This window comes from Sebastes fasciatus, chromosome 13 (genome assembly GCF_043250625.1).
Source record: "Sebastes fasciatus isolate fSebFas1 chromosome 13, fSebFas1.pri, whole genome shotgun sequence".
Lineage (NCBI taxonomy): Eukaryota > Metazoa > Chordata > Actinopteri > Perciformes > Sebastidae > Sebastes > Sebastes fasciatus.
The window spans coordinates 27,788,868-27,801,227 of NC_133807.1; positions in this window are offsets into that span (position 1 = coordinate 27,788,868).

Consider the following 12,360-nt stretch of genomic DNA (forward strand, 5'->3'; position numbering starts at 1 on the left):
TTACCAAAGGGGACATGTTTCTCTGACTGTGGCCAGTGAGCAGAGGTGGCGGGTTGTTCACAGGATAATCAGAACATCTGACAGACTGATGTTGCACTGAGACTAATTCCTCAAACTGGCTGTAATGAAGTGGAAATCTTGTGGAAGGGTGTTAGTTCAAATTCCCTGATGAATTAGAGAGAAGTGTTCAGAGAAAGAGAACAACAACAACAACAACAAGAGTTGGATTCAGTGTTCTTTCGGTTTGTGACTAATTATCACCAATATGCACCGACTATGAACTGACAAACAGGACAGTATAATAATGATAATAGAAATTACTCTCCTAATGAGACCAAAACAAGCTTCTGACTGAAGAAATAGACTTTAACAAGATTTCTATTGCAACACAGTGCACTGTATATAACACTGAAAATATCAATGCCATTAATTAGGCATTGAAATGTAAAGACACAGCTTGCTTGTTTTGCTCATTTGTTTCAGTATGTTTTCATGCTTATATAGCTTTGACCTATGTTATCTGTTCCGGAAACATTAAATGACTGAGCCAAATACTGAATGTCAATAAGACCATGTGCTGAACAATTTACACTGGAAATGGGAGCTTTCCTTGGAAAATAGGGCACTTTGGCACTTAAGCTGAGCATACACTGTACGATTTTAGAAATGTTGTTGTGTACTTCTTACTCAAACTGTACGAGGAGAACGTTTGCGATGTAAAGCCAAAGCTCACGATTTAGGTGCTCACACTGAACGTGATCAACAACACAAAGCAATGATAGATATTGTCCAGAAACCCTCACAGGTACTGCATTTAGCATAAAAAATATGCTCAAATCATAACGTAACAAACTGCAGCCCAACAGGCAACAACAGCTATCAGTGTGTCAGTGTGCTGACTTGACTATGACTTGCCCCAAACTGCATGTGATTATCATAAAGTGGGCATGTCTGTAGAGAGGAGACTCGTGGGTACCCAGAGAACCCATTTTCATTCACATATCTTGAGGTCGGAGGTCAAGGGACCACTTTGAAAATGGCCATGACAGTTTTTCCTCACCAAAATTTAGCGCAAGTTTGGAATGTTATTTACTTGTACGTGTAACATATATATATAAAAAAAAAAAAGGCCCGTCGGCTCCTGCTGGCCGTTGTGGCTGTTGACAGTTGTCAATAAAGATTTGTTTGAAAGCTCAGAGGCAGGTTAAGTTTGTTTGCTGGCAGAGATCTGTACGGGTCACATTGCTAACAAGGTAGAAACGTGCTGCCTTTATCATTTGTGCCATCCTGTCTGCTGGAAAGTCTAAAAAAAAGAGCCGCCAGCGTATATGCACTCGCAGGAGGCGAGGAAGACGTGGACAGTATGGCTTGTCCATTTTTTTAATTGAAAATTGGAGGTAAACTAGCTACGTTTTACTATATCTATTGTACATTATTATCTGGATAACTACGCTCTAATTACTGCAAGAAAAAGTAGAAAAAAGGCGCTGACGTTGGGGAATCAGCTCGTGGTTCTGCTTCAACTGTGCGAGAGTCCTTTGGACGGCTGACCAAAGTTTCTGACATGTCAGAAATTCATCCGACTGTCCGAGGACCGGTCGGGAGGAGTGAATTGGTCCTCGTCCTCCTGTACACTGCACGACAAACGACGCCTGACGAAGCTGAAATTCGGCTCCGACTCTAAAATGAGTCGTGTGGCTCAAAATTTGGGTCAGAAATGGCCTAAAATCGTACAGTGTTCGCCCAGCTTTAGACAGCATTGGCCATGAGTGTGGATGTTCAGTTCATTTAGGGAGGAGGTTAGTCATGGCTATTTCAATCAGGAAAGACTCGTATGAATTGAATGATGATTTATTACAAAGTGCACGAATTATGAATAGTAACAGTCTTCGGGGATTTAGACCCAATATGAAATAATGAAGGGGAAGTGAAGCTGTAGTAGGATGTAGAAATATTCCCCCCGGGTCTAGACACTGGTGGTGGTGGTGAAGACTGATGCAGATCCGATGAATGAAGTGGAGCAGGATTACTCTGATGTGATGAATCTGGAGGTGATGGGGTGGTGGAGGGTCGCGTCCGTTAGTGCTGAATGCTGACACTGAAAACTCATAGAGGAGAACGGTTTTTAAACTTTTGACAGCAGCATGTTATTGGTTGAGGGAGATATGGCAAGCTCTGATTGGTCACTGAAAAGAGAGACGCCCATAATCAGCTGACATATTAATAGCCCATGAGAGAGAGAGAGAACCAGAATGAATGAGCTTGCACCCCTAGTCTTCCTGTCTGAATTTACGCATAAGCTTCATTTAGTTATTTATTAGTTGTACAACATGTTAAAGGCATAAGGGGCGACAGAGCAAAGGTGAGAGTGAAAGTTGGGTCTACAATACAAGACAAGCAAAACACAGATGTTTCTTTTAACTCAATGAAATCAGTTCACATGGGGGGGTGAGACCCTGTCTGTGCAGGGTGAGACATATAGATTGAGCTTTGGTGACGAAGGACAAACCCGGTGCGCTCGAATTCGCGACAAGCTTCATTTCTTCGTCTTGGTATTTCTCAGAACATTGCACAGACATATTATTTAAATGGACGAACTCTCTGCGGTGTGACGTCCTATCAATTCCATTCATTTACATACAAGAGCTATCTATTCCTATAAGTGCATTTTCATCAGACCATTTCTAAGGAAAAAACAGCGTTCTGACGACAGTTTGTCCATTATACACTAAAGAGTTTTCACGGTGCTGTGCAATGTGCAATGATTTGTCATCCTCTATAAAGACACGTGAACAATACGAAGGTGTTTGTGGCTTTCGGGGGGGGGGGTGTGGTGAAATCATTCAAACAATAGTGAGAAAGAACTTCTTAAAAACATATTCAATAGTTCATTTAAAATGCTCACATGATAATGATAAACAAGGGCTAACTAATTAACTTGTGCCTTCATTCCACGGCTTCGCTGAATGATGATCATTGTGTGCAGCCGAGTTGAGAAACAAGCGCGGCCATCAGGATCATCGATTCAACGGTCTCATCATTAGTGGTGCACGTCTTGAAACGTCTTGTGCTGGTGTTCTTAAAGAGTGTTGCTGCTGCTGCTGCTGCTGATGATGATTTATTATGCACACAGTTTAACATAATTTTGCATAATCTACTAATGACTGAAGACAGGCTGTCTGTCTTCAAAAATGTCACTAGGGAGAAGTACCTTGTTGGGAATGTTTCCTGGTACAGGATCAGTTTGTTATTATATTGATATCAGTTTGTCGGTGTTAATATGTTTTGTAGAAAGCTACCCACAATGTTTGATGATGGCGTGTTAATAGTTTTTATACTACTATCCTTTATCACCATATTGGCTCTTACTCAGAGAGGGTATAGGTCAACCACTCAGCCTGGATGAAAACACGCCATTTATCCACCAAATATGCAGATGTATCCTCTGGTGATGCAATCACTTAACCTTGTAGCATTTACAGTGGGCAGTTGTGGTAGTAGTGCGTGTGAATCATCATCACCCCGAGGTGCAGGAATATCAAAGCAGAGGACAGACCCTGTAGCAGGCTGGATGGGTGCTACACATTACACACACACACACACACACACCCAGAGCCAAAACATGCTGTCGAGTAGATGAAAGCAACGTTGTAACCAGCCCGCAGATCTGCTGACGTCGATCCTGTTCTCCAGCTCACACGTGGGGACACGTGCTCGGCGCACATTTTGACATCCACTTGGAGATACACTTAAGACACACTGACACAAAGACACTCACTCATTGGTTATCGCTCACTGGAGAGGCACACATGTGCTCACGTTCGCTGGCATACAGTAGCGTGACAATGCAGCGGCTTAATGATTTAGAAACATAAATTAGCAATCTAGAGACTTAATATTCAGCCACTGTCTCTTCATATGATTAATTTTGTAATAAATGTAAAATCATCGAGATGCTTTTTTTGGAGCTTGTAGTGAGGGAATTATGCTAAACACAGGCGGCAACCTGCGGGTCTGAAAAGTGAAGCCACTCCTCTGGTTGCAAAAAGAAGTCTGATTGTATAGAAGTCTATGAGAAAATGAGCCTACTTCTCACTTGATTTATTACCTCGGTAAACATTGTAAACATTGAGTATAGAACGATTAGGATACAAATCACGATAGGATGAATTAAAGGATCAATATGTAGTCGGGCCTGGATGAACATCAAAATGTTTTCAAGTTGTTGCTAAGCAGCATCGTCTTTACAAAAAGAGTTTACTTGTGCAAATCCCTAATTTCGTTCAGTACCTGGATGACATCATGTTATGTTATTATGGACATGACACACAGTGTGACTCAAAGGATCGAAGTCATGAACCTCTGAGATAATAATCTTCACTCATCAGACGTCCCCTGATAATACAGATACTACAAGGAGACATATTATGTCTAATTATCAGGTCTTATTCCCTACTGAGGGAGAGGATGAGTGTCCCCCGGTGCTGGAGCACATAGGACGCATTAAAGGATGATATGTAGACAGCAGACCAGGATGACGACCTGCGGTTGTTGACTTTGTCTCAGAGGGTAAAATTAGCTAAATTAAAAACAACATGATTATTGGTGGGGAGCCTTTTTACTTTGAGGGTATTTGTTTGTCCATAACCCGTCTTCCTTTCAGCAGCTACATGGCAATACAAAGCATCATTTATAAAGCATCACCAAGGCCGCCGAGCACGCGGCGCACTGAGATCAAAATCAAGACTTCTCAAAGGCCGTATGGCAGAACTGCGACAACAACAAATAAAAGCCGATGGGCTTTGATTGCTGCCACGTGTGCATGCCTCCAGGTCCCAATGTCACACGAGGAGTTGTACTTTTGCCACGTGGCCTTGGGGGGACATGTTTCCGGTTTATACAACGATGTTATTTCCCGTCTCAAGTCCAGGAGACGGGTGAGAAATAATCAAGTTCTGTCAAAAGTGTTGTTATTGTTGTTTTCTACTTTCATCCACACCACATGACAAGAACATTAGGATAATGCATTGTCTTATTACAATTTGTTGTACGTGACTGCAGATAATCTTCATATGTTCCTCAACTAATGCACATTTCTTGGACTGGTGTGTGTATCAGAATTCACCCCAAAAATGAATCACTTTGTGCCTTTTCTTGTTGCCTTATAATCTCCTCTCAGTTTCATAGAAATCTCTTTTGTTTTTGAGATTTCCTGCAAACTAACAAACAAACCCGCAGTCAAACCAGTCCAGACCAGTGGCCAACCTCCTGGTCTGAAAAGTGAAGTCAATGTGGAAGATCCTTAAACATGAATTTTTGGTCTCAATCACTAGTTTCAAGTTTTCTTCAATACAGCATGATGGTCATTTAGTAAATTATAGTCACCATGACGTCATCTATTGGTTTGTGCCGTTTTGAGGCCTCAAGTTCGGCATTTTGGCCGTCGCCATATTGTTTTTTTGCACCCAGAAGTGAAACGAGAGGGTGGAGCTAAGTACAACTGAACGCCGTGGTAGCGACCTGTCAATCACAAGGTAGCCCCGCCCTAAAGCATCCCCTGCTTTATGGTCTATTTGACTCTAAATGGGACCATAATTTACTAAATGAACATCATGCTGTATTGAAGAAGACTTGAAACTAGCGATTGAGACCATAAACTCATGTTTACAATGTTTACTGAGGTCATACATCAAGTGAGAAGTAGGCTCGTTTTCTCATAGACTTCTACACAATCAGACTTCTTTTTGCAACCAGAGGAGTCGCCCCCTGCTGGCTATTAGAAAGAATGCAAGTTTAAGGCACTTCCGCATTGGCTTCACTTTTCAGACCTGGAAGTTGGCCACTGGTCTGGACTGGTTTTACTGCGGGTTTGTTTGTTAGTTAACAGGAAATCTCAAAAACAAAACAGATTTCTAGGAAAATTCTAGGAAAAGGCAGAAATGATTCACAAGTGATTCATTTTTGATGTGAATTCTGATCCACATACCAGTCCAAGAATTGTGCATTAGTAGAGGTACTTATGAATATTATCTGCACTAATGTACAACAAAGTGTAATCAGCCAATGCATTGTCCTAATGTTCTTTTCATGTGGTGTGGATAAAAGTAGAAAACAACAGCAACAACACTCTTGGCAGGACCTGACTGAAATATTTCACACCCGTCTCCTGGAATTGAGACGGTAAATAACATAGACGCATAAATCAGAAACATGCCCCCCCAAGGCCACGTGGCAAAAGTACAACTACTCGTGTGACATTGGGACCTGGAGGCATGCACACGTGGCAGCAATCAAAGCCCATCGGCTTTTATTTGTTGCTGTCGCAGTTCTGCCATATGGCCTTTGAGAAAACGCCAGTCTTGATTTTTATCTCCCTCAGTAGGGAATAAGACCTGATAATTAGACATAATACGTCTCCTTGTAGTATCTGTATTATGAGGGGACGTCTGATGAGTGGCGATTATTATCTCAGAGGTTCATGACTTTAATCCTTTGAGTCATTCTGTGTGTCATGTCCGTAATTACATTATATGATGTCATCCAGGTATTGAGCGAAATTAGGGATATGCACAAGTAACACTCCAATGCAATTCAGAAGGGTTTTTGTAAAGACGATGCTGCTTAACAACAATTTGAAAACACTGTGTGTGTCTACCAAGTGATTAAACAATCAAAACAATGAGTGTGTTTTCAGAACACATAATAAAAACGTATGCACAAATACATCTCGTTTAGGGTTTACATACCACGAAACTAAAACGATCACAAGGAAACGCATGCAAACTCTCTTGGTAAAGGACTCGTGTGTACAAATAGAACCCATTTTCATTCACATGTCTTGAGGTCAGAGGTCAAGGGACCCCTTTGAAATGGCCATGCCAGTTTTTCCTCGACAAAAATTAGCGTAAGTTTGGAGCGTTATTTAGTCTCCTTCACGACAAGCTAGTATGACATGGTTGGTACCAATGGATTGATAGGTTTTCTAATTTCCTAAAAATTGAAGGTAGCGTTAATGCATTCAATAAATTAATGCCGTTAATGCGTTACAGAAATTAGTGCCGTTAAAACAAATCTGAAACAGTGGCTATATCTCACATTTTGCCATATGATTCAGAGAGAGAGCCAAAGTCCCTCCTAACTGGCCTCTCTTCCACTACCACCTCAAATTTGATGGGTTTTCACATAATAGGAGTTTTTCAAAAACCCCTCTGACAAAGTGCTACCTAAAGAAGATTATTCTCTTTTAAACTTCAGTTTAAATGGACTCTAGTGCCATGTGCTTTTTCTCTCGTTGCCGTTCTCAACATCTGTACGTGGCCGTCTCTGTCGGAGAGAAGCCTCGCCTGAGGAGGGCTAATTAGACACACTGACAGGAAGAGACCATGTGCACCTGGAGACACATTTGAAAAATCTGGCCTGCTGTCAGGGAACAAATTGCCTCAATCACACTTGCTCATGCCTTGCACCTACACCTTCGCTCATTAAATAACTTTTTAGGCTATTTATACAATCACATCACATGTAGCCATGGCTGAACCTAAATTGACCATTAATGCACCACGGAGGGGTCTTAATGCACTATAGAGGGAGATGTGCGGCCAATGAAATTGAGCATGATTCTACAGCTGTCTCAAATGTATCCAGGCACGTGGTCTTTGCTTTCGAATAGTATTCAGGTTTCTAGGTGCAGATACTGTAAACCACTTCACGTGGTCGCAGAGCATTCTGTAGTAGGGTTTACATTGGCACGTGCAATACTCTAATGTCTTGTTTCATCTTGTCTTGTTTCATTTCACCTCATCTCATCTCGTCTCGTTGGATGAAAGAGGATGCCAGGTCCTTCTTTTTCAAAGGGGGCCTTTCCTTTAGTGTGTTATATAGTTTTTTGTGCATGTAAAAGGTCTGCAAAGTTACAAATCCCAAAGTCTACCCCAAAGGGAGTTACTCTCCCCCACAGAAACACTGCTCCTGAACTGCCTGAAACTGCCTTTTCTTCCGTAACGTGCTGATGTCACCAAGTCACACATTTGCATAATACCTGCCTAGCAGCTAGTTTGGCCCGCCCTCAAACAAAGCTAGTTAGAGTGGAGTCCGTGAAGTTTGGTTCGGTTGACCAATCATAAACAGAGCATTTCAGACAGAGGGTGAAAAGAGGTGCTGCAACACAGCCGGTATGAGAAAACGAAAGCGTTTTTTGAACATTAAAGCATTTAAACATGTTCTATGAGCCTGAAAATAAGCAAAATAGGTCCTCTTTAAAGTCTGCCTTAAGCCGGCCCCGCCTCTTAACGTCCGTATGGTCATCTTTATTTCAGTGATGCAGCCTCATTTTCCTGTAGAAATATCTGCCAATGTGAATCTGGGAAACATGGGTGTCTAACATCCCCGGTCCTGACTTTATCGTTGTGTAAAAAAATTAAAAACGGTAGTGTCATCAACAATTTCGTTCTGACTGACTAAATTTTTTATGTTGCATGTTGCACTATGAACTCGACTTTTACTTAAAAGCCTGGCACAAATGGTTCCTTCGATCAGCTCGGTTGAATCTCTGTTAGCGACGTGCTAAGTTACCGTACAGCTGCTATACCGGGACCGTCCTATTCATCACAGGCATGTGGGCCTGCTGATCTCAATGACACACTAATGCAACTAAACTCAACAATCCCTCTCGATCAAAGACATACTCTACTGTACATGCAGAACGCATTAGCACGTGCATGCGAGCACAAATGTTTGCGTTCAATGACACAAAAACAGAAGTACAAGTAGGTTGACCAGGGTGGGTCAAGTCACTAGCTCAGGCGGTCAGTAAACAACAAGTACAGCTGCTAAAGGAAAAGAGAGGACACGTGCAGAGCTGGTGGTTGGTTGGAACATACATTTAAATGTGTGTCTCATTCATATCATAATTAGTCTGTTTGTGTGTGTGTGTGTGTGTGTGTGTGTGTGTGTGTGTGTGTCCCTGTCACATCATCTATAAGTCCAGTTAAGATGAGCTTTTGTACTTACGAGTGCATCTTTGTGCATACTGTGCATTTGTATATGACTATTGATGTGTTCTAAAGAGTCTATGGGGCAAACCCTGCCATTATATTAAACTCATTAAAACACACAATGAATCAGATAATGAGTGAAGGTGTTCTTCTGATGGAAAGCTTCAGATCGACATTTACTCAGCAATGGGTTCAATTTAAAACTGGAAGTTGCACTTCAGGCAGTCGACAAAAGCCACCTGTTTCAGTGTCCAGACGGCAGGAGAAAAAGAGATCAATGATGAGGCGGGAGTCAATAATGAAAGTCCTAATCAGACTTCCACGTGCGAAGGCGCTAATGGGCCCACATGTGCATACCATTTTCAAGGCTTCACGTGGCAAACCGAGAACAGTGAGTTTAAAGGGAGTTTTGTTCGGCTTTAAAGGAACACACCGCTGCTTTTGCATTTTTCAGACAGATAACTGCAGTGTAAAGTTATTTGCATCGATTTTCTAAAGCATAATATAAGTTTGAGGATTGATTTATTTACTTCCAGCAGGCGGCAGTTGTTGGCATCTATCGATTTTACTGTGGCATGAAAATACAGAAAATCCCCTAATTGTCAAAGTTTCTTTAACACACCCACCTGGAGATTTTACAAAAACCCTGTAGATAATAATTTAACTTTTAGAAGAAAAAAAGAAATCTGACCTTTGTGGGTGGATTGCCAATCTTGAGCAAGTTCTTTTAAAGCAGCAGTGGGTAGAAATGGAGCAAAATGATATTTATCATTTTTATAAAACAGTCCTGACAGTAGTGCATGAGACAGGTAATCTGAAAAAAGTCATGTGTCTCTGTGTCTTCCGGTGTCCTCCGGTGCTTTTAATGGCATCTGCAAGATTTCACAGATCGGAGGAAAACAACCAATCAAAGCCGAGTTTGAGTCTGCCGTCCAGCTTCCGTCTATGACAGCCATGAGTCAATCACTCGCGAACTCCTACCAAATGGTCAAACTAGGCACCGCTGATCAAATATGAATCAATATTCTGTTACTGTAATGTCTATTTCCCGCCTCAAATGTTTTCAGAAACATCTTGTAGTTTACTGTTTAGCTGTAAAATGAGAATGTTTGTAACCCAGCAGCCATGTTGAGATCTCTTGAGGAAATATCAAGCACCGCCCACCAGCCGGAGCACAGCCAATAGGAACGCTCAATAAAAACGCTCTCTGAAATGATCTGTGATTGGTCAAAGTCTTTTTAAAGCCTGAAAACAGAGCCATGAAGAGGTGCAGAACTCTAGTTATCTCTCAGAACACTTGAATTACATTATGCTGGAAGGTTATTATGGATTTTTTGCCCAATGATGCCAAAAACTTTTTGCCTATTGAAGCTTTTCCCAGAATGATCATTTATATATGAATTACTCATCCTGTGTTAAATCTGTGAAAAAAAACTTTGTTATTGTAACAGGTGGAATTCTTCCTAGCCAACACATAAAGCCTCATTGTTTGCCCTGCCCTCCATTATGCACTTAAAACCATTAGCATTTTTCTTCCTGCCCCATCAGAGCAAACAAACCACACACTGCTCCCACTGGCTCTTGTTTGTGTCTGGACTGGCACAACCCACTAATGCAAACCACCTCATCGTGTTTGTTTTGCTGAGGCATTACAAGGAAATGAATTACTCTTCTGTGGCACAGAAAACATGCAACTTTCCCTCAGGAAACGGCCTTTCTATTTTGTTTTGAGATCAGTCAAGTGCACAACTGTAACGCAACTGTGTCTCATTTATAAGAGGGCCGTCTGTGTGCTCTTCAGGACGCCGTGAGGCAGCACTGAAAACAAAAACAGCACTCTGGTACTGACTGAGGGTTTTTATTCAGAGAGACGTCGCAGATATCGAGCCCTCATACACATATGTTATGAGCTTCTGAGTAAAATTCAAAACAATATGGAAGAGACAGGTGCTTCGGATTATATTTTACAACAAAAGGGAACATCCCTACAGACATTTGTGTCTCTTTTTAAGTAGCAGTTTTTTTTTATTATTATTTTACTCCTTGTCCTTTTTCTGCTCATTTCAACAGAAAGAACACTAGACATCTGATGCATTTATTACAAAAAGTAGCCTAGGCTACATGTTCAGTCTTGAAAAAAAAATGTTAAAGCTGAAGTAGGCGAGATTGGAGCAAATATGATTAAAAAAAAGTTATTTTTATAAAACGCTATATTGTGACAGTAGTACATGAAACAGGTAACCTGAAAAAAATCATGTGCCTCTGTGTCCTCCAGTGTCCTCCGGTGTCCTCCGGTGTCCTCCGGTGTCCTCCTAACAGCATTTCACAGACTGGAGGAAAACATCTGAGGTCTGCTGTCCATCTGCTGTCAATCACTCGTGAACTCCGACCAAACCAAGATTTTTTAAAGCCTGAAAACAGAGCCATAATGAAGTTCAGACGTCTAGTTTTCTCTCAGCACACTTGAATTACAATATGCTGAAAGGTTGTTATGGAAGTTTTGCCCAATGATGCCAAAAATATACTGCCTACTGGCACTTTAATAGGCACCGGAGAGCTATAAGGTCACTCTGATTGTGTGTTTATGTTCTTCTTGGGGACATCTAATTCTCTGTACTCTCTAACTTGTTTTTGACTTGCAGGTACAAGCATTGGGACACAGGTAATGCTGTAAGCTATTTTGTAAAGAGTGTAATTGAATTAAACAGAGTGAAAATAGAACATTGGAAATGTGGTAGTGACAAAAGATGAGGAGCACAAGAAGGAAAACAAAACCCTCAGCCTCCGCCAGCTGCACACACACCCTGCTCAGCATTCATGAAGGACCTGTGCGTATTGTATATGAGGGACATAGTCCAGTTGTCTTTGTACATATAAGACTTCTATTTATAAATACCATCAGAAACTTAGGAAACCTGATTTGAGTAGGAAATGTATAATATCCTTTATATGCTGTATGCAATGTTAAGAGCAACAAAACACATTGTTGTTTGTATGATTTCAGGATGTTCTAGTTGTTGCCACAGTAACCCAGTTTCTTACTTTAACTCCAACTTTACTGACAGCACATTAAAGAAAATTGCGTCTAAGGAAGGCTGAAATAAGTATGACCTTAAAAGTATTCCTGTTGGTAAATGTCAGAACTATTTTAAGTGCTGTCTTGGAACTTTATTTCAGAAATATACAAGAAGAAGAAATGCATTCCTAAGTTATTCAAGGAAATAGCTGCCACGACTTTAATGGTATACCAATGTTAAAGATGACCTTGATTTATTCAGCACCTTTCTCAACATTAAGTAATACAGTGGAATAAAATCAGGCAATTTAAAGTACTCAAATTTAAACAAACTATTCCTGTTGGTAAATG